Raw genomic sequence first — 24,998 nt, forward strand, 5'->3', positions numbered from 1 at the left:
GAGGGCTTGCGTGTGGGCTGTGTGACATGATGACATCCTCCACCCTTATTTTCAAATTCAAATCAAATCAAATAAAATCAAGAAAAGACGAGACAAGACAAGCCAAGACATGACTGACTGAGTGACTTTGTATATTTAAATATATGTATATTTATATCCAATCCCAACTTTTTAACTTCCAAAATAAATGTACTTTTTCTGTTCTGCCTGCACGGGGCTCGATTACATTTGACCTCTTTCACAGCACAAGCAGCTGCTGTCAGATCCAGCAGAAAGACACACGCGACACATACTGGATCAGTATTAAGAGCAATTGCAGTGGCTAAATTTTACTCATATTTAGCACAGTGGTACTGAGGACAACTATAACCCGTGAATTGCTGCCTTGGCTGAGATCAACTAACAGCCCAGATCAAGGACCGAACTTGGCACCTTCCCAGTCAGTATTGCCGAGTATTCTAAAATTTGGGAGCTGAGGGAGGGTTAGAAAGAATATTTTGAAACTAATTTTACTCTACCTTTAAACAAAACCTTTGTCAAACTGCACAATTCTGAAATTTTGACAAATAAGACAAGCAAGTCAAATGGATTATAAAAACAATGTGACATTTTAGAAAGGCTCAAGTCACTGAAATAGACAGCTTTACAATCACAGCACATTACAGAAGGGAGCGAATGGTAATGGTATCTCGGTTCGTGAAGTCCGCCAACACTCTGAGATGAACTAGACTGTTCCTTTAAGTTTAAATAGGCAGAGAAAAGAGAGTCCCTGTCCGTTTAAATAGCTACCCGATTCCCCCGGGCAGTGGGAGGAGCAACTGCGCGCTATCTCTTGAGATACTGAAACAGCAAACACCGCCTGATGGCTTCCCGCGGTTCCTAAACTCCGAAGAAATAAAATTGCATCAGGTTAAGTCGAACAACTGAAAAGAATGCACACAGAGTCAATGCTGTGTGTGTGTGTAAATAAAACACATCATTCTCAATGTTTGATAGAGATAAGCTATTATCTGCACCAGTTATTTTCCAGCATTTTATTTCCTATTATTTACAATGTAATTGAAGAGTGTTTAATTCATTTGCCATTTATTGATGACGCATTGTCTTGTGTGCTATTGGATAGAAAGTGATGTCACAATGACCATTCCGTTACCAAGGTGACCGTCTGTCCAGAGTATTCAGTGGGAAAGGGGATTAACTATCACCGAGGGTAATGAGCAGCCATCCATCAGTCTCTGCACTTTATTGTCCAGTGATCACCTCACCATCACACAGAAGATCCTAGATTTACCTCCAGTGTAGATGACTTGTGTAAGTGATGTTGAAAATGAAACTGTAGGGATGAAAGAGGAGTTGGAGGAGGTGGGTTTGGAGAGTAGGGTGAAAGAGGAGTTGGGGTGAAGGTTTGAAAGAAATGGGGTGATAGGGGAGTTGGGGCGAGGGGTTTGGTAAGTAGGGGTGAAAGAATAGTTGGCGAGGGGGAGTTGGAGAGTAGGGGTGAAGGAGGTGTATGAATCAGTGGGATTTACTGCCCATTAATTGCATTTGTTGAACTATGATGGGTTTATTTTTCTTTTAAAATGTTTTGCACTGTGTTCCACTGAAGCAAAATGCGGGGCAGCAGTTCCTTGCAGGCACTGGACTGTTACTGGTGAATTACTATGGGTTAGTGTTAATTGGGAATAGATTTTAATGATATTTGTCTGTGCTGAATGCGCTGCTGGGCTGCAGGTTTGTCATCAGTCCCAATGACGAGGTGCTTTTGACAACAAATCCAAGATTCCCTTACATTGTGACACCAAATCCAGGGACCACAGGAAATGAGGCATCAAATCCAGGGACCCCTTACACTGAGGCACCAAATCCAGGGAGCCCTTACACTGAGGGATCAAATCCAGGGACCCCTTACACTGAGGCACCAAATCCAGGGACCGCTCACACTGAGGCATCAAATCCAGGGAACCTTGACACTGAGGCACCAAATCCAGGGACCCCTTACGCTGAGGCATCAAATCCAAGGAACCTTTACACTGAGGCATCAAATCCAGGGATCCCTTACACTGAGAGACCAAATCCAGGGTCCCCTTAATCTGAGGCACCAAATCCAGGGACCCCTTACAATGAGACACCAAATCCAGGGACCCCTTGCTCTGAGGCACCAAATCCATGAATCCCTTACACTGATGCACCAAATCTAGGGACCCCTTACACTGAGGCATCAAATCCAGGGACCCCTTACACTGAGGCACCAATACAGGAAAGCCTTACACTGAGGCACCAAATCCAGGGACCCCTTACACTGAGGCATCAAATCCAGGGAGCCCTCACAATGAGACATCAAATCCACGGAACCCTGACACTGAGACATCAAATCCAGGGACCCCTTACAATGAGACATCAAATCCAGGGACACCTTACACAGAGACATAAAATCCAGGGACCCCTTACACTGAGACATCAAATCCAGGGACCCCTTACACAGAGACATCAAATCCAGGGACCACTTACACTGAGACATCAAATCCAGGGACCCCTTACACTGAGACATCAAATCCAGGGACCACTTACACTGCGGCATCAAATCCAGGGACCCCTTACACTGAGGCATCAAATCGAGGTATCCCTTACACTGAGACACCAAATCCATGAACCCCTTACACTGAGACACCAAATCCAGGGACCCTTTACACTGAGGCACCAAATCCAGGGACCCCTTACACTGAGGCATCAAATCCAGGGACCCCTTACACTGAGGCATCAAATCCAGGGACCCCTTACACTGAGGCACCAAATACAGGAAACACTTACACTGAGGCACCAAATCCAGGGACCCCTTACACTGAGGCATCAAATCCAGGGAGCCCTTACACTGAGACATCAAAAACATCGGAAAAAATGAGCATATTTTGAGTAATGAACAGATGCGCTGCGATATGGATGTACACGGACACAGGCAAAGTAAATGTAGCTTGAAACACAACAGTTTAATAATTCGGTTATCACAGCTGCACTCTCCAAAGGCAGTTTTTGAAATTTGAAATTTGAAATCCGGGACAGACAGCACATTCCTTTTAAACAGATTGATAATGATCCGATACTGATAGCACACCATTTTGGAGAGACAGAGAATGACCCCGGGCAGACCAGCACATCACCTCAAAAGGGATACAGAAACACAATAAACAAAAACAAAGCATTCTGTAAAACTCAGCAGGCCGTGAACATTCTGTGGATGAATTTCCCGGGCTCACGTTCAGTCAGATGATCATTCCGATATTTTAAGAAAAATGTAAAGTTTACAGATTTTTCCTGGAAAATAGCGCCTGGAAAAATAGGCAGCGAGGAAGGACAAAAGGGAATGCCTGTGAAACAGTGGAGCGTAGGAGTGATTGAATAATAAATGGCACAATGCAAAAAGGCAAAGTGAGTGGTAAGCGGGCAATAAAGTAACAAAGGATGGACCAGAGGAGGTGTTAGTATGAACAGCAGAACCATTAGCAGACAATGGGAGCGGTGCTTATGATCCGATACGTTGAACCGAATGTTGAGGCCAGAACACTATAACCTGCCTGGAATGTAGGGTTTGAACGCCTTTTAATTAGACCAGGCAGCTTGGCCACCCCGGATTGATTTCCTGCACGGTTTAAATTCGGCAGCCAAGGGACTAAATCCAAAGCCAGCTTCTCACATCTTTTCAGCGCGAGAGAAACAGGACGCACTCATATTCAGGGCAGAGTCTGTTTCACGTTGAATTTGAGATTGACGTTGAATGTATGTTTATCCCTATGGAGGTGAGCTCATGCGTGCAGCAAGGAAGATACACTGATCAAGTATTTGCCGGAATCAAACCGGGGTTTATGTTATCCAATGAGACGCAGAGCCGAGTACATCTGAGAGACATGAACTTTACTCAGTTCGGTGAGTTTCACTTTGCTCCTGGGAATCTCCAGGATTTTTGGACGCTGTGTGAACAACGGAGTGCAATCACATGTTTTAATTTGAAACATATCAGTTTTCTCACATGTCGACCGGCTGAGAAGTCGTTTTTTGACAAAAAGTTGGCAGGGCTCGTCCGGGATTTGAACCCGGGACCTCTCGCATTTCAATTATTATAATCCCAAAGCGAGAATCATACCCCTAGACCAACGAGCCGCCGACAGTGCGGAACGTAGCTCTCAGTTTCTGACGTTAGTTTGCTATTCGGCCCATCGTGCCTGTGCTGATTCTCAGAGACCGATTTCATGAGTCCACCTCTCCATCGTCCTGCTAATGTTTTCCCTTTGATGAAGTGATTATTTTTTGTGACATTACTTCACCAACGAGCTGCATCCTTTTCAGTAAAAGGTGAATTTGGCAATGAGGATAAATGTGATTGAATAAAAAAACGAGGGGAAAATGTTTAACACAATAACGACGAAGCTGGGGGCATACTGGATCAGCAGTCCATTGCTTCAATCTGTCATCACCTTGTCTCCTATTGACTGCAAAGTCAGACATCCATCCCCTACTTTTTGCATTCAAACAGAAATAATGTGCAGGAAAATCTACTTCACCACTTGTTTTGCCCGTGCAACCAGATCGACAGTGATGAAAATGTGCCATTAGCTTCTTAAAGCACACAGCCTTCCTTTACTTCAGGTGAGTGACTGTCCGAGATGGTTGGTTTTGAGGCAGAATCAAAACAAAGAATATAAAATTTCACAAAGCGCGATAGCTGACCACTGCCGTACTCGAATCTGCAAATCATCTGATAAGATCACAGTTACAATTGAAATCAGACATCTTATCCTTTAGGCCACGCGGCCGCTACCGTCGGTGCATAATTTGTTGTTTTTTATATTGAGAGCAAATTTGGGACAAGGGCTACATCAAGGAGTGGATATCGGAAAACATGAGCATATTTTGAGTAATGAACAGATGCGCTGCGATATGGATGTGCACGGACACAGGCAAAGTCAATGTATCTTGAAACACAACAGTTTAACAATTCGGTTATCACAGCTGATAATCACACTCCTTTTTAAATGTACAGGATGATCCGGATAATGAGAAAATACGTTTTAAAGGGGCAATTGAAGAACCGGAACTGACAACCATCCCGTTGAAACAGACACCGAATGATCCTGGACAGGAAGCACATCCCTCTTACACAGCTGTAGAATTGCCCTTCACGGAGAGCAGTTCCCTTTCAGAAGAATAAAGTGGGATTTCTTTCATTCCTGAATGCAATTGTGTTGTGCGTGAATGAGCGCGGTTCTCATGAGCACGCGGGACTGGGACGGTTGTTGAAGCCACAGGTGATAGACAAGCAGGAAAGAGGGAGGGAAATAAAACCAACCCAGACAAAAAGACAATTTAAAACATATATATATTTATCATAATAAGAAAATAAATAAATTTACAATTTTATTGCAAAAAATTGAATTTGATTTGATTGAAATAAATAAATAATTGTTTCTTAATCTATATATTTTTGATTGAACGAAGTCTGTGCGACTGCATGAAATGCACTGGAAATCAGGGTGTGCAGTCAGTAAATTCCCAAACACAGTAAGCCCATGGTGTAAGACAAGCCACGAGGGAAGATGTGGGCAACAAAGACGATCTTTTAAAGTCGCGAGTGCTTTTCTGCGGGATCAGACAGAAGTTGCGTGTGCTGTGAAAGAGGTCAAATGTAATAGAGCCAATGCAGGCACAACAGAAAAGCACATTTATTGTGAAAGTTAAAAAGTAGGAAATGTATGCAAATATATGCATATATAAATATTGATACAGAAATTTATATAAACAAAGTCAGTCAGTCAGTCATGTCTTGTCTTGTCTTGATTTGATTTGTATTTGAAAATAAGGGGGAAGGAGCTCATCATGTCACACAGCCCATCCGCAAGCTCTCGCTAAAATCGCTATGTTTCTAACTTATATAATTTGCCTTCTTTCACATGTGGAATAGCAAAATCCCACAGCAGTCCCTTCTCCTGTCAGTCAGTCCCTGAATGCGTGTTGAATCAAATCAGTGTGGCTTCAAGTTGCATGTAATGCATTTTTCCTCCCATGACATGAAATGCACAGTAAGATCGAACAGAACGTTTCCACGCACTCTCTCACTTACACAAACACACCAACAAACTAAAAATTCTGCACTCTCCAAAGGCAGTTTTTGAAATTTCAAATTTGAAATCCGGGACAGACAGCACTTTCCTTTTAAACAGATAGATAATGATCCGATACTGAAAGCACACCATTTTGGAGAGACAGAGAATGACCCCGGGCAGACCAGCACATCACCTTAAAAGGGATACAGAAACACAATGAACAAAAACAAAGCATTCTGTAAAACTCAGCAGGCCGTATACATTCTGTGGATGAATTTCCCGGGCTCACGTTCAGTCAGATGATCATTCCGATATTTTAAGAAAAATGTAAAGTTTATAGATTTTTCCTGGAAAATAGCGCCTGGAAAAATAGGCAGCGAGGAAGGACAAAAGGGAATGCCTGTGATACAGTGGAGCGTAGGAGTGATTGAATAATAAATGGCACAATGCAAAAAGGCAAAGTGAGTGGTAAGCGGGCAATAAAGTAACAAAGGATGGACCAGAGGAGGTATTAGTGTGAACAGCAGAACCATTAGCAGACAATGGGTGCGGTGTTTATGATCCGATACGTTGAACCGAATGTTGAGGCCAGAACACTATAACCTGCCTGGAATGTAGGGTTTGAACGCCTTTTAATTAGACCAGGCAGCTTGGCCACCCCGGATTGATTTCCTGCACGGTTTAAATTCGGCAGCCAAGGGACTAAATCCAAAGCCAGCTTCTCACATCTTTTCAGCGCGAGAGAAACAGGACGCACTCATATTCAGGGCAGAGTCTGTTTCACGTTGAATTTGAGATTGACGTTGAATGTATGCTTATCCCTATGGAGGTGAGCTCATGCGTGCAGAAAGGGAGATACACTGATCAAGTATTTGCCGGAATCAAACCGGGGTTTATGTTGTCCAATGAGACGCAGAGCCGAGTACATCTGAGAGACATGAACTTTACTCAGTTCGGTGAGTTTCACTTTGCTCCTGGGAATCTCCAGGATTTTTGGACGCTGTGTGAACAACGGAGTGCAATCACATGTTTTAATTTGAAACATGTCAGTTTTTTCACAGGTCGACCGGCTGAGAAGTCGTTTTTTGACAAAAGGTTGGCAGGGCTCGTCCGGGATTTGAACCCGGGACCTCTCGCATTTCAATTATTATAATCCCAAAGCGAGAATCATACACATAGACCAACGAGCCGCCGACAGTGAGGAACGTAGCTCTCAGTTTCTGACGTTAGTTTGCTATTCGGCCCATCGTGCCTGTGCTGACTCTCAGAGACCGATCTCATGAGTCCCCCTCTCCATCGTCCTGCTAATGTTTTCCCTTTGATGAAGTGATTATTTTTTGTGACATTACTTCACCAACGAGCTGCATCCTTTTCAGTAAAAGGTGAATTTGGCAATGAGGATAAATGTGATTGAATAAAAAAACTAGGGGAAAATGTTTAACACAATAACGACGAAACTGGGGGCATACTGGATCAGCAGTCCATTGCTTCAACCTGTCAGTCACCTTGTCTCCTATTGACTGCAAAGTCAGACATCCATCCCCTACTTTTTGCATTCAAACAGAAATAATGTGCACGAAAATCAACTTCACCACTTGTTTTGCCCGTGCAACCAGATCGACAGTGATGAAAATGTGCCATTAGCTTCTTAAAGCACACAGCCTTCCTTTACTTCAGGTGAGTGACTGTCCGAGATGGTTGGTTTTGAGGCAGAATCAAAACAAAGAATATAAAATTTCACAAAGCGCGATAGCTAACCACTGCCGGACTCGAACCTGCAATCATCTGATAAGATCACAGTTACAATCGAAATCAGACACCTTATCCTTTAGGCAACGCGGCCGCTACCGTCGGTGTATAATTTGTTGTTTTTTATATTGAGAGCAAATTTGGGACAAGGGTTACATCAAGGAGTGGATATCGGAAAACATGAGCATATTTTGAGTCATGAACAGATGCGCTGCCATATGGATGTACACGGACACAGGCAAAGTCAATGTATCTTGAAACACAACAGTTTAACAATTCGGTTATCACAGCTGATAATCACACTCCTTTTTAAATGTACAGGATGATCCGGATAATGAGAAAATACGTTTTAAAGGAGCAATTGATGAACCGGAACTGACAACCATCCCGTTGAAACAACACCGAATGATCCTGGACAGCGAGCCCATCCCTCTTACACAGCTGTAGAATTGCCCTACACGGACAGCAGTTCCCTTTCAGAAGAATAAAGTGGGATTTCTATCATTCCTGAATGCAATTGTGTTGTGCGTGATTGAGCGCGGTTCTCATGAGTACGCGGGACTGATAGGTGATAGCCACAGGTGATAGACAAGCAGGAAAGAGGGAGGGAAATAAAACCAACCCAGACAAAAAGACAATTTAAAACATATATATATTTATCATAATAAGAAAATAAATAAATTTACAATTTTATTGCAAAAAATTGAATTTGATTTGATTGAAATAAATAAATAATTGTTTCTTAATCTATATATTTTTGATTGAACGAAGTCTGTGCGACTGCATGAAATCCACTGGAAATCAGGGTGTGCAGTCAGTAAATTTCCAAACACAGTAAGCCCATGGTGTAAGACAAGCCACGAAGGAAGATGTGGGAAACAAAGGCCATCTTTTAAGGTCGCGAGTGCTTTTCTGCAGGGTCAGACAGAAGCTGCGTGTGCTGTGAAAGAGGTCAAATGTAATAGAGCCAATGCAGGCAGAACAGAAAAGCACATTTATTGTGAAAGTTAAAAAGTAGGGAATGTATGTAAATATATGCATATATAAATATTGATACAGAAATTTATATAAACAAAGTCAGTCAGTCAGTCATGTCTTGTCTTGTCTTGATTTGATTTGTATTTGAAAATAAGGGGGAAGGAGCTCATCATGTCACACAGCCCATCCGCAAGCTCTCGCTAAAATCGCTATGTTTCTAACTTATATAATTTGCCTTCTTTCACATGTGGAATAGCAAAATCCTACAGCGGACTCTTCTCCTGTCAGTCAGTCCCTGAATGCGTGTTGAATCAAATCAGTGTGGCTTCAAGTTGCATGTAATGCATTTTTCCTCCCATGACATGAAATGCACAGGAAGATCGCGCAGAACGTTTCCACGCACTCTCTCACTTACACAAACACACCAACAAACTAAAAATTCTGCACTCTCCAAAGGCAGTTTTTGAAATTTGAAATTTGAAATCCGGGACAGACAGCACATTCCTTTTAAACAGATAGATAATGATCCGATACTGATAGCACACCATTTTGGAGAGACAGAGAATGACCCCGGGCAGACCAGCACATCACCTTAAAAGGGATACAGAAACACAATGAACAAAAACAAAGCATTCTGTAAAACTCAGCAGGCCGTATACATTCTGTGGATGAATTTCCCGGGCTCACGTTCAGTCAGATGATCATTCCGATATTTTAAGAAAAATGTAAAGTTTACAGATTTTTCCTGGAAAATAGCGCCTGGAAAAATGGGCAGCGAGGAAGGACAAAAGGGAATGCCTGTGATACAGTGGAGCGTAGGAGTGATTGAATAATAAATGGCACAATGCAAAAAGGCAAAGTGAGTGGTAAGCGGGCAATAAAGTAACAAAGGATGGACCAGAGGAGGTGTTAGTGTGAACAGCAGAACCATTAGCAGACAATGGGAGCGGTGCTTATGATCCGATACGTTGAACCGAATGTTGAGGCCAGAACACTATAACCTGCCTGGAATGTAGGGTTCGAACGCCTTTTAATTAGACCAGGCAGCTTGGCCACCCCGGATTGATTTCCTGCACGGTTTAAATTCGGCAGCCAAGGGACTAAATCCAAACCCAGCTTCTCACATCTTTTCAACGCGAGAGAAACAGGACGCACTCATATTCAGGGCAGAGTCTGTTTCACGTTGAATTTGAGATTGACGTTGAATGTATGCTTATCCCTATGGAGGTGAGCTCATGCGTGCAGCAAGGAAGATACACTGATCAAGTATTTGCCGGAATCAAACCGGGGTTTATGTTGTCCAATGAGACGCAGAGCCGAGCACATCTGAGAAACATGAAATTTACTCAGTTCGGTGAGTTTCACTTTGCTCCTGGGAATCTCCAGGATTTTTGGACGCTGTGTGAACAACGGAGTGCAATCACACGTTTTAATTTGAAACATGTCAGTTTTCTCACATGTCGACAGGCTGAGAAGTCGTTTTTTGACAAAAGGTTGGCAGGGCTCGTCCGGGATTTGAACCCGGGACCTCTCGCATTTCAATTATTATAATCCCAAAGCGAGAATCATACCCCTAGACCAACGAGCCGCCGACAGTGATGAACGTAGCTCTCAGTTTCTGACGTTAGTTTGCTATTCGGCCCATCGTGCCTGTGCTGACTCTCAGAGACCGATTTCATGAGTCCCCCTCTCCATCGTCCTGCTAATGTTTTCCCTTTGATGAAGTGATTATTTTTTGTGACATTACTTCACCAACGAGCTGCATTCTTTTCAGTAAAAGGTGAATTTGGCAATGAGGATAAATGTGATTGAATAAAAAAACTAGGGGAAAATGTTTAACACAATAACGACGAAGCTGGGGGCACACTGGATCAGCAGTCCATTGCTTCAACCTGTCAGTCACCTTGTCTCCTATTGACTGCAAAGTCAGACATCCATCCCCTACTTTTTGCATTCAAACAGAAATAATGTGCACGAAAATCTACTTCACCACTTGTTTTGCCCGTGCAACCAGATCGACAGTGATGAACATGTGCCATTAGCTTCTTAAAGCACACAGCCTTCCTTTACTTCAGGTGAGTGACTGTCCGAGATGGTTGGTTTTGAGGCAGAATCAAAACAAAGAATATAAAATTTCACAAAGCGCGATAGCTAACCACTGCCGGACTCGAACCTGCAATCGTCTGATAAGATCACAGTTACAATCGAAATCAGACACCTTATCCTTTAGGCAACGCGGCCGCTACCGTCGGTGTATAATTTGTTGTTTTTTATATTGAGAGCAAATTTGGGACAAGGGTTACATCAAGGAGTGGATATCGGAAAACATGAGCATATTTTGAGTCATGAACAGATGCGCTGCCATATGGATGTACACGGACACAGGCAAAGTCAATGTATCTTGAAACACAACAGTTCAACAATTCGGTTATCACAGCTGATAATCACACTCCTTTTTAAATGTACAGGATGATCCGGATAATGAGAAAATACGTTTTAAAGGGGCAATTGATGAACCGGAACTGACAACCATCCCGTTGAAACAACACCGAATGATCCTGGACAGGGAGCACATCCCTCTTACACAGCTGTAGAATTGCCCTTCACGGACAGCAGTTCCCTTTCAGAAGAATAAAGTGGGATTTCTATCATTCCTGAATGCAATTGTGTTGTACGTGATTGAGCGTGGTTCTCATGAGTACGCGGGACTGATAGGTGATAGCCACAGGTGATAGACAAGCAGGAAAGAGGGAGGGAAATAAAACCAACAGAGACAAAAAGACAATTTAAAACATATATATATTTATCATAATAAGAAAATAAATAAATTTACAATTTTATTGCAAAAAATTGAATTTGATTTGATTGAAATAAATAAATAATTGTTTCTTAATCTATATATTTTTGATTGAACGAAGTCTGTGCGACTGCATGAAATCCACTGGAAATCAGGGTGTGCAGTCAGTAAATTCCCAAACACAGTAAGCCCATGGTGTAAGACAAGCCACGAAGGAAGATGTGGGAAACAAAGGCCATCTTTTAAGGTCGCGAGTGCTTTTCTGCAGGGTCAGACAGAAGCTGCGTGTGCTGTGAAAGAGGTCAAATGTAATAGAGCCAATGCAGGCAGAACAGAAAAGCACATTTATTGTGAAAGTTAAAAAGTAGGGAATGTATGTAAATATATGCATATATAAATATTGATACAGAAATTTATATAAACAAAGTCAGTCAGTCAGTCATGTCTTGTCTTGTCTTGATTTGATTTGTATTTGAAAATAAGGGGGAAGGAACTCATCATGTCACAAAGCCCATCCGCAAGCTCTCGCTAAAATCGCTATGTTTCTAACTTATATAATTTGCCTTCTTTCACATGTGGAATAGCAAAATCCCACAGCAGTCCCTTCTCCTGTCAGTCAGTCCCTGAATGCGTGTTGAATCAAATCAGTGTGGCTTCAAGTTGCATGTAATGCATTTTTCCTCCCATGACATGAAATGCACAGTAAGATCGAACAGAACGTTTCCACGCACTCTCTCACTTACACAAACACACCAACAAACTAAAAATTCTGCACTCTCCAAAGGCAGTTTTTGAAATTTCAAATTTGAAATCCGGGACAGACAGCACTTTCCTTTTAAACAGATAGATAATGATCCGATACTGAAAGCACACCATTTTGGAGAGACAGAGAATGACCCCGGGCAGACCAGCACATCACCTTAAAAGGGATACAGAAACACAATGAACAAAAACAAAGCATTCTGTAAAACTCAGCAGGCCGTATACATTCTGTGGATGAATTTCCCGGGCTCACGTTCAGTCAGATGATCATTCCGATATTTTAAGAAAAATGTAAAGTTTATAGATTTTTCCTGGAAAATAGCGCCTGGAAAAATAGGCAGCGAGGAAGGACAAAAGGGAATGCCTGTGATACAGTGGAGCGTAGGAGTGATTGAATAATAAATGGCACAATGCAAAAAGGCAAAGTGAGTGGTAAGCGGGCAATAAAGTAACAAAGGATGGACCAGAGGAGGTATTAGTGTGAACAGCAGAACCATTAGCAGACAATGGGTGCGGTGTTTATGATCCGATACGTTGAACCGAATGTTGAGGCCAGAACACTATAACCTGCCTGGAATGTAGGGTTTGAACGCCTTTTAATTAGACCAGGCAGCTTGGCCACCCCGGATTGATTTCCTGCACGGTTTAAATTCGGCAGCCAAGGGACTAAATCCAAAGCCAGCTTCTCACATCTTTTCAGCGCGAGAGAAACAGGACGCACTCATATTCAGGGCAGAGTCTGTTTCACGTTGAATTTGAGATTGACGTTGAATGTATGCTTATCCCTATGGAGGTGAGCTCATGCGTGCAGAAAGGGAGATACACTGATCAAGTATTTGCCGGAATCAAACCGGGGTTTATGTTGTCCAATGAGACGCAGAGCCGAGTACATCTGAGAGACATGAACTTTACTCAGTTCGGTGAGTTTCACTTTGCTCCTGGGAATCTCCAGGATTTTTGGACGCTGTGTGAACAACGGAGTGCAATCACATGTTTTAATTTGAAACATGTCAGTTTTTTCACAGGTCGACCGGCTGAGAAGTCGTTTTTTGACAAAAGGTTGGCAGGGCTCGTCCGGGATTTGAACCCGGGACCTCTCGCATTTCAATTATTATAATCCCAAAGCGAGAATCATACACATAGACCAACGAGCCGCCGACAGTGAGGAACGTAGCTCTCAGTTTCTGACGTTAGTTTGCTATTCGGCCCATCGTGCCTGTGCTGACTCTCAGAGACCGATCTCATGAGTCCCCCTCTCCATCGTCCTGCTAATGTTTTCCCTTTGATGAAGTGATTATTTTTTGTGACATTACTTCACCAACGAGCTGCATCCTTTTCAGTAAAAGGTGAATTTGGCAATGAGGATAAATGTGATTGAATAAAAAAACTAGGGGAAAATGTTTAACACAATAACGACGAAACTGGGGGCATACTGGATCAGCAGTCCATTGCTTCAACCTGTCAGTCACCTTGTCTCCTATTGACTGCAAAGTCAGACATCCATCCCCTACTTTTTGCATTCAAACAGAAATAATGTGCACGAAAATCAACTTCACCACTTGTTTTGCCCGTGCAACCAGATCGACAGTGATGAAAATGTGCCATTAGCTTCTTAAAGCACACAGCCTTCCTTTACTTCAGGTGAGTGACTGTCCGAGATGGTTGGTTTTGAGGCAGAATCAAAACAAAGAATATAAAATTTCACAAAGCGCGATAGCTAACCACTGCCGGACTCGAACCTGCAATCATCTGATAAGATCACAGTTACAATCGAAATCAGACACCTTATCCTTTAGGCAACGCGGCCGCTACCGTCGGTGTATAATTTGTTGTTTTTTATATTGAGAGCAAATTTGGGACAAGGGTTACATCAAGGAGTGGATATCGGAAAACATGAGCATATTTTGAGTCATGAACAGATGCGCTGCCATATGGATGTACACGGACACAGGCAAAGTCAATGTATCTTGAAACACAACAGTTTAACAATTCGGTTATCACAGCTGATAATCACACTCCTTTTTAAATGTACAGGATGATCCGGATAATGAGAAAATACGTTTTAAAGGAGCAATTGATGAACCGGAACTGACAACCATCCCGTTGAAACAACACCGAATGATCCTGGACAGCGAGCCCATCCCTCTTACACAGCTGTAGAATTGCCCTACACGGACAGCAGTTCCCTTTCAGAAGAATAAAGTGGGATTTCTATCATTCCTGAATGCAATTGTGTTGTGCGTGATTGAGCGCGGTTCTCATGAGTACGCGGGACTGATAGGTGATAGCCACAGGTGATAGACAAGCAGGAAAGAGGGAGGGAAATAAAACCAACCCAGACAAAAAGACAATTTAAAACATATATATATTTATCATAATAAGAAAATAAATAAATTTACAATTTTATTGCAAAAAATTGAATTTGATTTGATTGAAATAAATAAATAATTGTTTCTTAATCTATATATTTTTGATTGAACGAAGTCTGTGCGACTGCATGAAATCCACTGGAAATCAGGGTGTGCAGTCAGTAAATTTCCAAACACAGTAAGCCCATGGTGTAAGACAAGCCACGAAGGAAGATGTGGGAAACAAAGGCCATCTTTTAAGGTCGCGAGTGCTTTTCTGCAGGGTCAGACAGAAGCTGCGTGTGCTGTGAAAGAGGTCAAATGTAATAGAGCCAATGCAGGCAGAACAGAAAAGCACATTTATTGTGAAAGTTAAAAAGTAGGGAATGTATGTAAATATATGCATATATAAATATTGATACAGAAATTTATATAAACAAAGTCAGTCAGTCAGTCATGTCTTGTCTTGTCTTGATTTGATTTGTATTTGAAAATAAGGGGGAAGGAGCTCATCATGTCACACAGCCCATCCGCAAGCTCTCGCTAAAATCGCTATGTTTCTAACTTATATAATTTGCCTTCTTTCACATGTGGAATAGCAAAATCCTACAGCGGACTCTTCTCCTGTCAGTCAGTCCCTGAATGCGTGTTGAATCAAATCAGTGTGGCTTCAAGTTGCATGTAATGCATTTTTCCTCCCATGACATGAAATGCACAGGAAGATCGCGCAGAACGTTTCCACGCACTCTCTCACTTACACAAACACACCAACAAACTAAAAATTCTGCACTCTCCAAAGGCAGTTTTTGAAATTTGAAATTTGAAATCCGGGACAGACAGCACATTCCTTTTAAACAGATAGATAATGATCCGATACTGATAGCACACCATTTTGGAGAGACAGAGAATGACCCCGGGCAGACCAGCACATCACCTTAAAAGGGATACAGAAACACAATGAACAAAAACAAAGCATTCTGTAAAACTCAGCAGGCCGTATACATTCTGTGGATGAATTTCCCGGGCTCACGTTCAGTCAGATGATCATTCCGATATTTTAAGAAAAATGTAAAGTTTACAGATTTTTCCTGGAAAATAGCGCCTGGAAAAATGGGCAGCGAGGAAGGACAAAAGGGAATGCCTGTGATACAGTGGAGCGTAGGAGTGATTGAATAATAAATGGCACAATGCAAAAAGGCAAAGTGAGTGGTAAGCGGGCAATAAAGTAACAAAGGATGGACCAGAGGAGGTGTTAGTGTGAACAGCAGAACCATTAGCAGACAATGGGAGCGGTGCTTATGATCCGATACGTTGAACCGAATGTTGAGGCCAGAACACTATAACCTGCCTGGAATGTAGGGTTCGAACGCCTTTTAATTAGACCAGGCAGCTTGGCCACCCCGGATTGATTTCCTGCACGGTTTAAATTCGGCAGCCAAGGGACTAAATCCAAACCCAGCTTCTCACATCTTTTCAACGCGAGAGAAACAGGACGCACTCATATTCAGGGCAGAGTCTGTTTCACGTTGAATTTGAGATTGACGTTGAATGTATGCTTATCCCTATGGAGGTGAGCTCATGCGTGCAGCAAGGAAGATACACTGATCAAGTATTTGCCGGAATCAAACCGGGGTTTATGTTGTCCAATGAGACGCAGAGCCGAGCACATCTGAGAAACATGAAATTTACTCAGTTCGGTGAGTTTCACTTTGCTCCTGGGAATCTCCAGGATTTTTGGACGCTGTGTGAACAACGGAGTGCAATCACACGTTTTAATTTGAAACATGTCAGTTTTCTCACATGTCGACAGGCTGAGAAGTCGTTTTTTGACAAAAGGTTGGCAGGGCTCGTCCGGGATTTGAACCCGGGACCTCTCGCATTTCAATTATTATAATCCCAAAGCGAGAATCATACCCCTAGACCAACGAGCCGCCGACAGTGATGAACGTAGCTCTCAGTTTCTGACGTTAGTTTGCTATTCGGCCCATCGTGCCTGTGCTGACTCTCAGAGACCGATTTCATGAGTCCCCCTCTCCATCGTCCTGCTAATGTTTTCCCTTTGATGAAGTGATTATTTTTTGTGACATTACTTCACCAACGAGCTGCATTCTTTTCAGTAAAAGGTGAATTTGGCAATGAGGATAAATGTGATTGAATAAAAAAACTAGGGGAAAATGTTTAACACAATAACGACGAAGCTGGGGGCACACTGGATCAGCAGTCCATTGCTTCAACCTGTCAGTCACCTTGTCTCCTATTGACTGCAAAGTCAGACATCCATCCCCTACTTTTTGCATTCAAACAGAAATAATGTGCACGAAAATCTACTTCACCACTTGTTTTGCCCGTGCAACCAGATCGACAGTGATGAACATGTGCCATTAGCTTCTTAAAGCACACAGCCTTCCTTTACTTCAGGTGAGTGACTGTCCGAGATGGTTGGTTTTGAGGCAGAATCAAAACAAAGAATATAAAATTTCACAAAGCGCGATAGCTAACCACTGCCGGACTCGAACCTGCAATCGTCTGATAAGATCACAGTTACAATCGAAATCAGACACCTTATCCTTTAGGCAACGCGGCCGCTACCGTCGGTGTATAATTTGTTGTTTTTTATATTGAGAGCAAATTTGGGACAAGGGTTACATCAAGGAGTGGATATCGGAAAACATGAGCATATTTTGAGTCATGAACAGATGCGCTGCCATATGGATGTACACGGACACAGGCAAAGTCAATGTATCTTGAAACACAACAGTTCAACAATTCGGTTATCACAGCTGATAATCACACTCCTTTTTAAATGTACAGGATGATCCGGATAATGAGAAAATACGTTTTAAAGGGGCAATTGATGAACCGGAACTGACAACCATCCCGTTGAAACAACACCGAATGATCCTGGACAGGGAGCACATCCCTCTTACACAGCTGTAGAATTGCCCTTCACGGACAGCAGTTCCCTTTCAGAAGAATAAAGTGGGATTTCTATCATTCCTGAATGCAATTGTGTTGTACGTGATTGAGCGTGGTTCTCATGAGTACGCGGGACTGATAGGTGATAGCCACAGGTGATAGACAAGCAGGAAAGAGGGAGGGAAATAAAACCAACAGAGACAAAAAGACAATTTAAAACATATATATATTTATCATAATAAGAAAATAAATAAATTTACAATTTTATTGCAAAAAATTGAATTTGATTTGATTGAAATAAATAAATAATTGTTTCTTAATCTATATATTTTTGATTGAACGAAGTCTGTGCGACTGCATGAAATCCACTGGAAATCAGGGTGTGCAGTCAGTAAATTCCCAAACACAGTAAGCCCATGGTGTAAGACAAGCCACGAAGGAAGATGTGGGAAACAAAGGCCATCTTTTAAGGTCGCGAGTGCTTTTCTGCAGGGTCAGACAGAAGCTGCGTGTGCTGTGAAAGAGGTCAAATGTAATAGAGCCAATGCAGGCAGAACAGAAAAGCACATTTATTGTGAAAGTTAAAAAGTAGGGAATGTATGTAAATATATGCATATATAAATATTGATACAGAAATTTATATAAACAAAGTCAGTCAGTCAGTCATGTCTTGTCTTGTCTTGATTTGATTTGTATTTGAAAATAAGGGGGAAGGAACTCATCATGTCACAAAGCCCATCCGCAAGCTCTCGCTAAAATCGCTATGTTTCTAACTTATATAATTTGCCTTCTTTCACATGTGGAATAGCAAAATCCCACAGCAGACTCTTCTCCTGTCAGTCAGTCCCTGAATGCGTGTTGAATCAAATCAGTGTGGCTTCAAGTTGCATGTAATGCATTTTTCCTCCCATGACATGAAATGCACAGGAAGATCGCGCAGAACGTTTCCACGCACTCTCTCACTTACACAAACACACCAACAAACTAAAAATTCTGCACTCTCCAAAGGCAGTTTTTGAAATTTGAAATTTGAAATCCGGGACAGACAGCACATTCCTTTTAAACAGATAGATAATGATCCGATACTGATAGCACACCATTTTGGAGAGACAGAGAATGACCCCGGGCAGACCAGCACATCACCTTAAAAGGGATACAGAAACACAATGAACAAAAACAAAGCATTCTGTAAAACTCAGCAGGCCGTATACATTCTGTGGATGAATTTCCCGGGCTCACGTTCAGTCAGATGATCATTCCGATATTTTAAGAAAAATGTAAAGTTTACAGATTTTTCCTGGAAAATAGCGCCTGGAAAAATGGGCAGCGAGGAAGGACAAAAGGGAATGCCTGTGATACAGTGGAGCGTAGGAGTGATTGAATAATAAATGGCACAATGCAAAAAGGCAAAGTGAGTGGTAAGCGGGCAATAAAGTAACAAAGGATGGACCAGAGGAGGTGTTAGTGTGAACAGCAGAACCATTAGCAGACAATGGGAGCGGTGCTTATGATCCGATACGTTGAACCGAATGTTGAGGCCAGAACACTATAACCTGCCTGGAATGTAGGGTTCGAACGCCTTTTAATTAGACCAGGCAGCTTGGCCACCCCGGATTGATTTCCTGCACGGTTTAAATTCGGCAGCCAAGGGACTAAATCCAAACCCAGCTTCTCACATCTTTTCAACGCGAGAGAAACAGGACGCACTCATATTCAGGGCAGAGTCTGTTTCACGTTGAATTTGAGATTGACGTTGAATGTATGCTTATCCCTATGGAGGTGAGCTCATGCGTGCAGCAAGGAAGATACACTGATCAAGTATTTGCCGGAATCAAACCGGGGTTTATGTTGTCCAATGAGACGCAGAGCCGAGCACATCTGAGAAACATGAAATTTACTCAGTTCGGTGAGTTTCACTTTGCTCCTGGGAATCTCCAGGATTTTTGGACGCTGTGTGAACAACGGAGTGCAATCACACGTTTTAATTTGAAACATGTCAGTTTTCTCACATGTCGACAGGCTGAGAAGTCGTTTTTTGACAAAAGGTTGGCAGGGCTCGTCCGGGATTTGAACCCGGGACCTCTCGCATTTCAATTATTATAATCCCAAAGCGAGAATCATACCCCTAGACCAACGAGCCGCCGACAGTGATGAACGTAGCTCTCAGTTTCTGACGTTAGTTTGCTATTCGGCCCATCGTGCCTGTGCTGACTCTCAGAGACCGATTTCATGAGTCCCCCTCTCCATCGTCCTGCTAATGTTTTCCCTTTGATGAAGTGATTATTTTTTGTGACATTACTTCACCAACGAGCTGCATTCTTTTCAGTAAAAGGTGAATTTGGCAATGAGGATAAATGTGATTGAATAAAAAAACTAGGGGAAAATGTTTAACACAATAACGACGAAGCTGGGGGCACACTGGATCAGCAGTCCATTGCTTCAACCTGTCAGTCACCTTGTCTCCTATTGACTGCAAAGTCAGACATCCATCCCCTACTTTTTGCATTCAAACAGAAATAATGTGCACGAAAATCTACTTCACCACTTGTTTTGCCCGTGCAACCAGATCGACAGTGATGAACATGTGCCATTAGCTTCTTAAAGCACACAGCCTTCCTTTACTTCAGGTGAGTGACTGTCCGAGATGGTTGGTTTTGAGGCAGAATCAAAACAAAGAATATAAAATTTCACAAAGCGCGATAGCTAACCACTGCCGGACTCGAACCTGCAATCGTCTGATAAGATCACAGTTACAATCGAAATCAGACACCTTATCCTTTAGGCAACGCGGCCGCTACCGTCGGTGTATAATTTGTTGTTTTTTATATTGAGAGCAAATTTGGGACAAGGGTTACATCAAGGAGTGGATATCGGAAAACATGAGCATATTTTGAGTCATGAACAGATGCGCTGCCATATGGATGTACACGGACACAGGCAAAGTCAATGTATCTTGAAACACAACAGTTCAACAATTCGGTTATCACAGCTGATAATCACACTCCTTTTTAAATGTACAGGATGATCCGGATAATGAGAAAATACGTTTTAAAGGGGCAATTGATGAACCGGAACTGACAACCATCCCGTTGAAACAACACCGAATGATCCTGGACAGGGAGCACATCCCTCTTACACAGCTGTAGAATTGCCCTTCACGGACAGCAGTTCCCTTTCAGAAGAATAAAGTGGGATTTCTATCATTCCTGAATGCAATTGTGTTGTACGTGATTGAGCGTGGTTCTCATGAGTACGCGGGACTGATAGGTGATAGCCACAGGTGATAGACAAGCAGGAAAGAGGGAGGGAAATAAAACCAACAGAGACAAAAAGACAATTTAAAACATATATATATTTATCATAATAAGAAAATAAATAAATTTACAATTTTATTGCAAAAAATTGAATTTGATTTGATTGAAATAAATAAATAATTGTTTCTTAATCTATATATTTTTGATTGAACGAAGTCTGTGCGACTGCATGAAATCCACTGGAAATCAGGGTGTGCAGTCAGTAAATTCCCAAACACAGTAAGCCCATGGTGTAAGACAAGCCACGAAGGAAGATGTGGGAAACAAAGGCCATCTTTTAAGGTCGCGAGTGCTTTTCTGCAGGGTCAGACAGAAGCTGCGTGTGCTGTGAAAGAGGTCAAATGTAATAGAGCCAATGCAGGCAGAACAGAAAAGCACATTTATTGTGAAAGTTAAAAAGTAGGGAATGTATGTAAATATATGCATATATAAATATTGATACAGAAATTTATATAAACAAAGTCAGTCAGTCAGTCATGTCTTGTCTTGTCTTGATTTGATTTGTATTTGAAAATAAGGGGGAAGGAACTCATCATGTCACAAAGCCCATCCGCAAGCTCTCGCTAAAATCGCTATGTTTCTAACTTATATAATTTGCCTTCTTTCACATGTGGAATAGCAAAATCCCACAGCAGACTCTTCTCCTGTCAGTCAGTCCCTGAATGCGTGTTGAATCAAATCAGTGTGGCTTCAAGTTGCATGTAATGCATTTTTCCTCCCATGACATGAAATGCACAGGAAGATCGCCCAGAACGTTTCCACGCACTCTCTCACTTACACAAACACACCAACAAACTAAAAATTCTGCACTCTCCAAAGGCAGTTTTTGAAATTTGAAATTTGAAATCCGGGACAGACAGCACATTCCTTTTAAACAGATAGATAATGATCCGATACTGATAGCATACCATTTTGGAGAGACAGAGAATGACCCCGGGCAGACCAGCACATCACCTTAAAAGGGATACAGAAACACAATGAACAAAAACAAAGCATTCTGTAAAACTCAGCAGGCCGTATACATTCTGTGGATGAATTTCCCGGGCTCACGTTCAGTCAGATGATCATTCCGATATTTTAAGAAAAATGTAAAGTTTATAGATTTTTCCTGGAAAATAGCGCCTGGAAAAATAGGCAGCGAGGAAGGACAAAAGGGAATGCCTGTGATACAGTGGAGCGTAGGAGTGATTGAATAATAAATGGCACAATGCAAAAAGGCAAAGTGAGTGGTAAGCGGGCAATAAAGTAACAAAGGATGGACCAGAGGAGGTGTTAGTGTGAACAGCAGAACCATTAGCAGACAATGGGAGCGGTGCTTATGATCCGATACGTTGAACGGAATGTTGAGGCCAGAACACTATAACCTGCCTGGAATGTAGGGTTTGAACGCCTTTTAATTAGACCAGGCAGTTTGGCCACCCCGGATTGATTTCCTGCACGGTTTAAATTCGGCAGCCAAGGGACTAAATCCAAACCCAGCTTCTCACATCTTTTCAACGCGAGAGAAACAGGACGCACTCATATTCAGGGCAGAGTGTGTTTCACGTTGAATTTGAGATTGACGTTGAATGTATGCTTATCCCTATGGAGGTGAGCTCATGCGTGCAGCAAGGAAGATACACTGATCGAGTATTTGCCGGAATCAAACCGGGGTTTATGTTGTCCAATGAGACGCAGAGCCGAGCACATCTGAGAAACATGAAATTTACTCAGTTCGGTGAGTTTCACTTTGCTCCTGGGAATCTCCAGGATTTTTGGACGCTGTGTGAACAACGGAGTGCAATCACACGTTTTAATTTGAAACATGTCAGTTTTCTCACATGTCGACCGGCTGAGAAGTCGTTTTTTGACAAAAGGTTGGCAGGGCTCGTCCGGGATTTGAACCCGGGACCTCTCGCATTTCAATTATTATAATCCCAAAGCGAGAATCATACCCCTAGACCAACGAGCCGCCGACAGTGATGAACGTAGCTCTCAGTTTCTGACGTTAGTTTGCTATTCGGCCCATCGTGCCTGTGCTGACTCTCAGAGACCGATTTCATGAGTCCCCCTCTCCATCGTCCTGCTAATGTTTTCCCTTTGATGAAGTGATTATTTTTTGTGACATTACTTCACCAACGAGCTGCATCCTTTTCAGTAAAAGGTGAATTTGGCAATGAGGATAAATGTGATTGAATAAAAAAATTGGGGAAAATGTTTAACACAATAACGACGAAGCTGGGGGCATACTGGATCAGCAGTCCATTGCTTCAACCTGTCAGTCACCTTGTCTCCTATTGACTGCAAAGTTAGACATCCATCCCCTACTTTTTGCATTCAAACAGAAATAATGTGCACGAAAATCTACTTCACCACTTGTTTTGCCCGTGCAACCAGATCGACAGTGATGAAAATGTGCCATTAGCTTCTTAAAGCACACAGCCTTCCTTTACTTCAGGTGAGTGACTGTCCGAGATGGTTGGTTTTGAGGCAGAATCAAAACAAAGAATATAAAATTTCACAAAGCGCGATAGCTAACCACTGCCGGACTCGAACCTGCAATCGTCTGATAAGATCACAGTTACAATCGAAATCAGACACCTTATCCTTTAGGCAACGCGGCCGCTACCGTCGGTGTATAATTTGTTGTTTTTTATATTGAGAGCAAATTTGGGAGTGGATATCGGAAAACATGAGCATATTTTGAGTCATGAACAGATGCGCTGCCATATGGATGTACACGGACACAGGCAAAGTCAATGTATCTTGAAACACAACAGTTTAACAATTCGGTTATCACAGCTGATAATCACACTCCTTTTTAAATGTACAGGATGATCCGGATAATGAGAAAATACGTTTTAAAGGGGCAATTGATGAACCGGAACTGACAACCATCCCGTTGAAACAACACCGAATAATCCTGGACAGGGAGCACATCCCTCTTACACAGCTGTAGAATTGCCCTTCACGGACAGCAGTTCCCTTTCAGAAGAATAAAGTGGGATTTCTATCATTCCTGAATGCAATTGTGTTGTACGTGATTGAGCGTGGTTCTCATGAGTATGCGGGACTGATAGGTGATAGCCACAGGTGATAGACAAGCAGGAAAGAGGGAGGGAAATAAAACCAACCCAGACAAAAAGACAATTTAAAACATATATATATTTATCATAATAAGAAAATAAATAAATTTACAATTTTATTGCAAAAAATTGAATTTGATTTGATTGAAATAAATAAATAATTGTTTCTTAATCTATATATTTTTGATTGAACGAAGTCTGTGCGACTGCATGAAATCCACTGGAAATCAGGATGTGCAGTCAGTAAATTCCCAAACACAGTAAGCCCATGGTGTAAGACAAGCCACGAGGGAAGATGTGGGCAACAAAGGCCATCTTTTAAAGTCGCGAGTGCTTTTCTGCAGGATCAGACAGAAGCTGCGTGTGCTGTGAAAGAGGTCAAATGTAATAGAGCCAATGCAGGCAGAACAGAAAAGCACATTTATTGTGAAAGTTAAAAAGTAGGGAATGTATGTAAATATATGCATATATAAATATTGATACAGAAATTTATATAAACAAAGTCAGTCAGTCAGTCATGTCTTGTCTTGTCTTGATTTGATTTGTATTTGAAAATAAGGGGGAAGGAGCTCATCATGTCACACAGCCCATCCGCAAGCTCTCGCTAAAATCGCTATGTTTCTAACTTATATTATTTGCCTTCTTTCACATGTGGAATAGCAAAATCCCACAGCAGACTCTTCTCCTGTCAGTCAGTCCCTGAATGCGTGTTGAATCAAATCAGTGTGGCTTCAAGTTGCATGTAATGCATTTTCCCTCCCATGACATGAAATGCACAGTAAGATCGCGCAGAACGTTTCCACGCACTCTCTCACTTACACAAACACACCAACAAACTAAAAATTCTGCACTCTCCAAAGGCAGTTTTTGAAATTTGAAATTTGAAATCCGGGACAGACAGCACATTCCTTTTAAACAGATAGATAATGATCCGATACTGATAGCACACCATTTTGGAGAGACAGAGAATGACCCCG

At 42.1% G+C, this 24,998-nt stretch overlaps 5 non-coding genes across 5 annotated transcripts; all 5 read right to left on the reverse strand.

The window, feature by feature from the left end:
- Positions 1-4,064: 4,064 nt before the first annotated feature.
- trnap-ugg (transfer RNA proline (anticodon UGG)) lies at positions 4,065-4,152 on the reverse strand. The gene is given in 2 exon segments: positions 4,065-4,100; positions 4,117-4,152. It is a non-coding gene; the product is annotated as a tRNA-Pro (tRNA).
- A 6,167-nt stretch (positions 4,153-10,319) lies between these two features.
- Positions 10,320-10,407, reverse strand: trnap-ugg (transfer RNA proline (anticodon UGG)). The gene is given in 2 exon segments: positions 10,320-10,355; positions 10,372-10,407. It is a non-coding gene; the product is annotated as a tRNA-Pro (tRNA).
- Positions 10,408-16,569: 6,162 nt separating this feature from the next.
- Positions 16,570-16,657, reverse strand: trnap-ugg (transfer RNA proline (anticodon UGG)). The gene is given in 2 exon segments: positions 16,570-16,605; positions 16,622-16,657. It is a non-coding gene; the product is annotated as a tRNA-Pro (tRNA).
- Positions 16,658-19,694: 3,037 nt separating this feature from the next.
- trnap-ugg (transfer RNA proline (anticodon UGG)) lies at positions 19,695-19,782 on the reverse strand. Its single transcript is given in 2 exon segments — positions 19,695-19,730; positions 19,747-19,782. It is a non-coding gene; the product is annotated as a tRNA-Pro (tRNA).
- A 3,037-nt stretch (positions 19,783-22,819) lies between these two features.
- trnap-ugg (transfer RNA proline (anticodon UGG)) lies at positions 22,820-22,907 on the reverse strand. The gene is given in 2 exon segments: positions 22,820-22,855; positions 22,872-22,907. It is a non-coding gene; the product is annotated as a tRNA-Pro (tRNA).
- Positions 22,908-24,998: the final 2,091 nt, after the last annotated feature.

This window comes from Pristiophorus japonicus, unplaced genomic scaffold (genome assembly GCF_044704955.1).
Source record: "Pristiophorus japonicus isolate sPriJap1 unplaced genomic scaffold, sPriJap1.hap1 HAP1_SCAFFOLD_42, whole genome shotgun sequence".
Taxonomy (NCBI): domain Eukaryota; kingdom Metazoa; phylum Chordata; class Chondrichthyes; family Pristiophoridae; genus Pristiophorus; species Pristiophorus japonicus.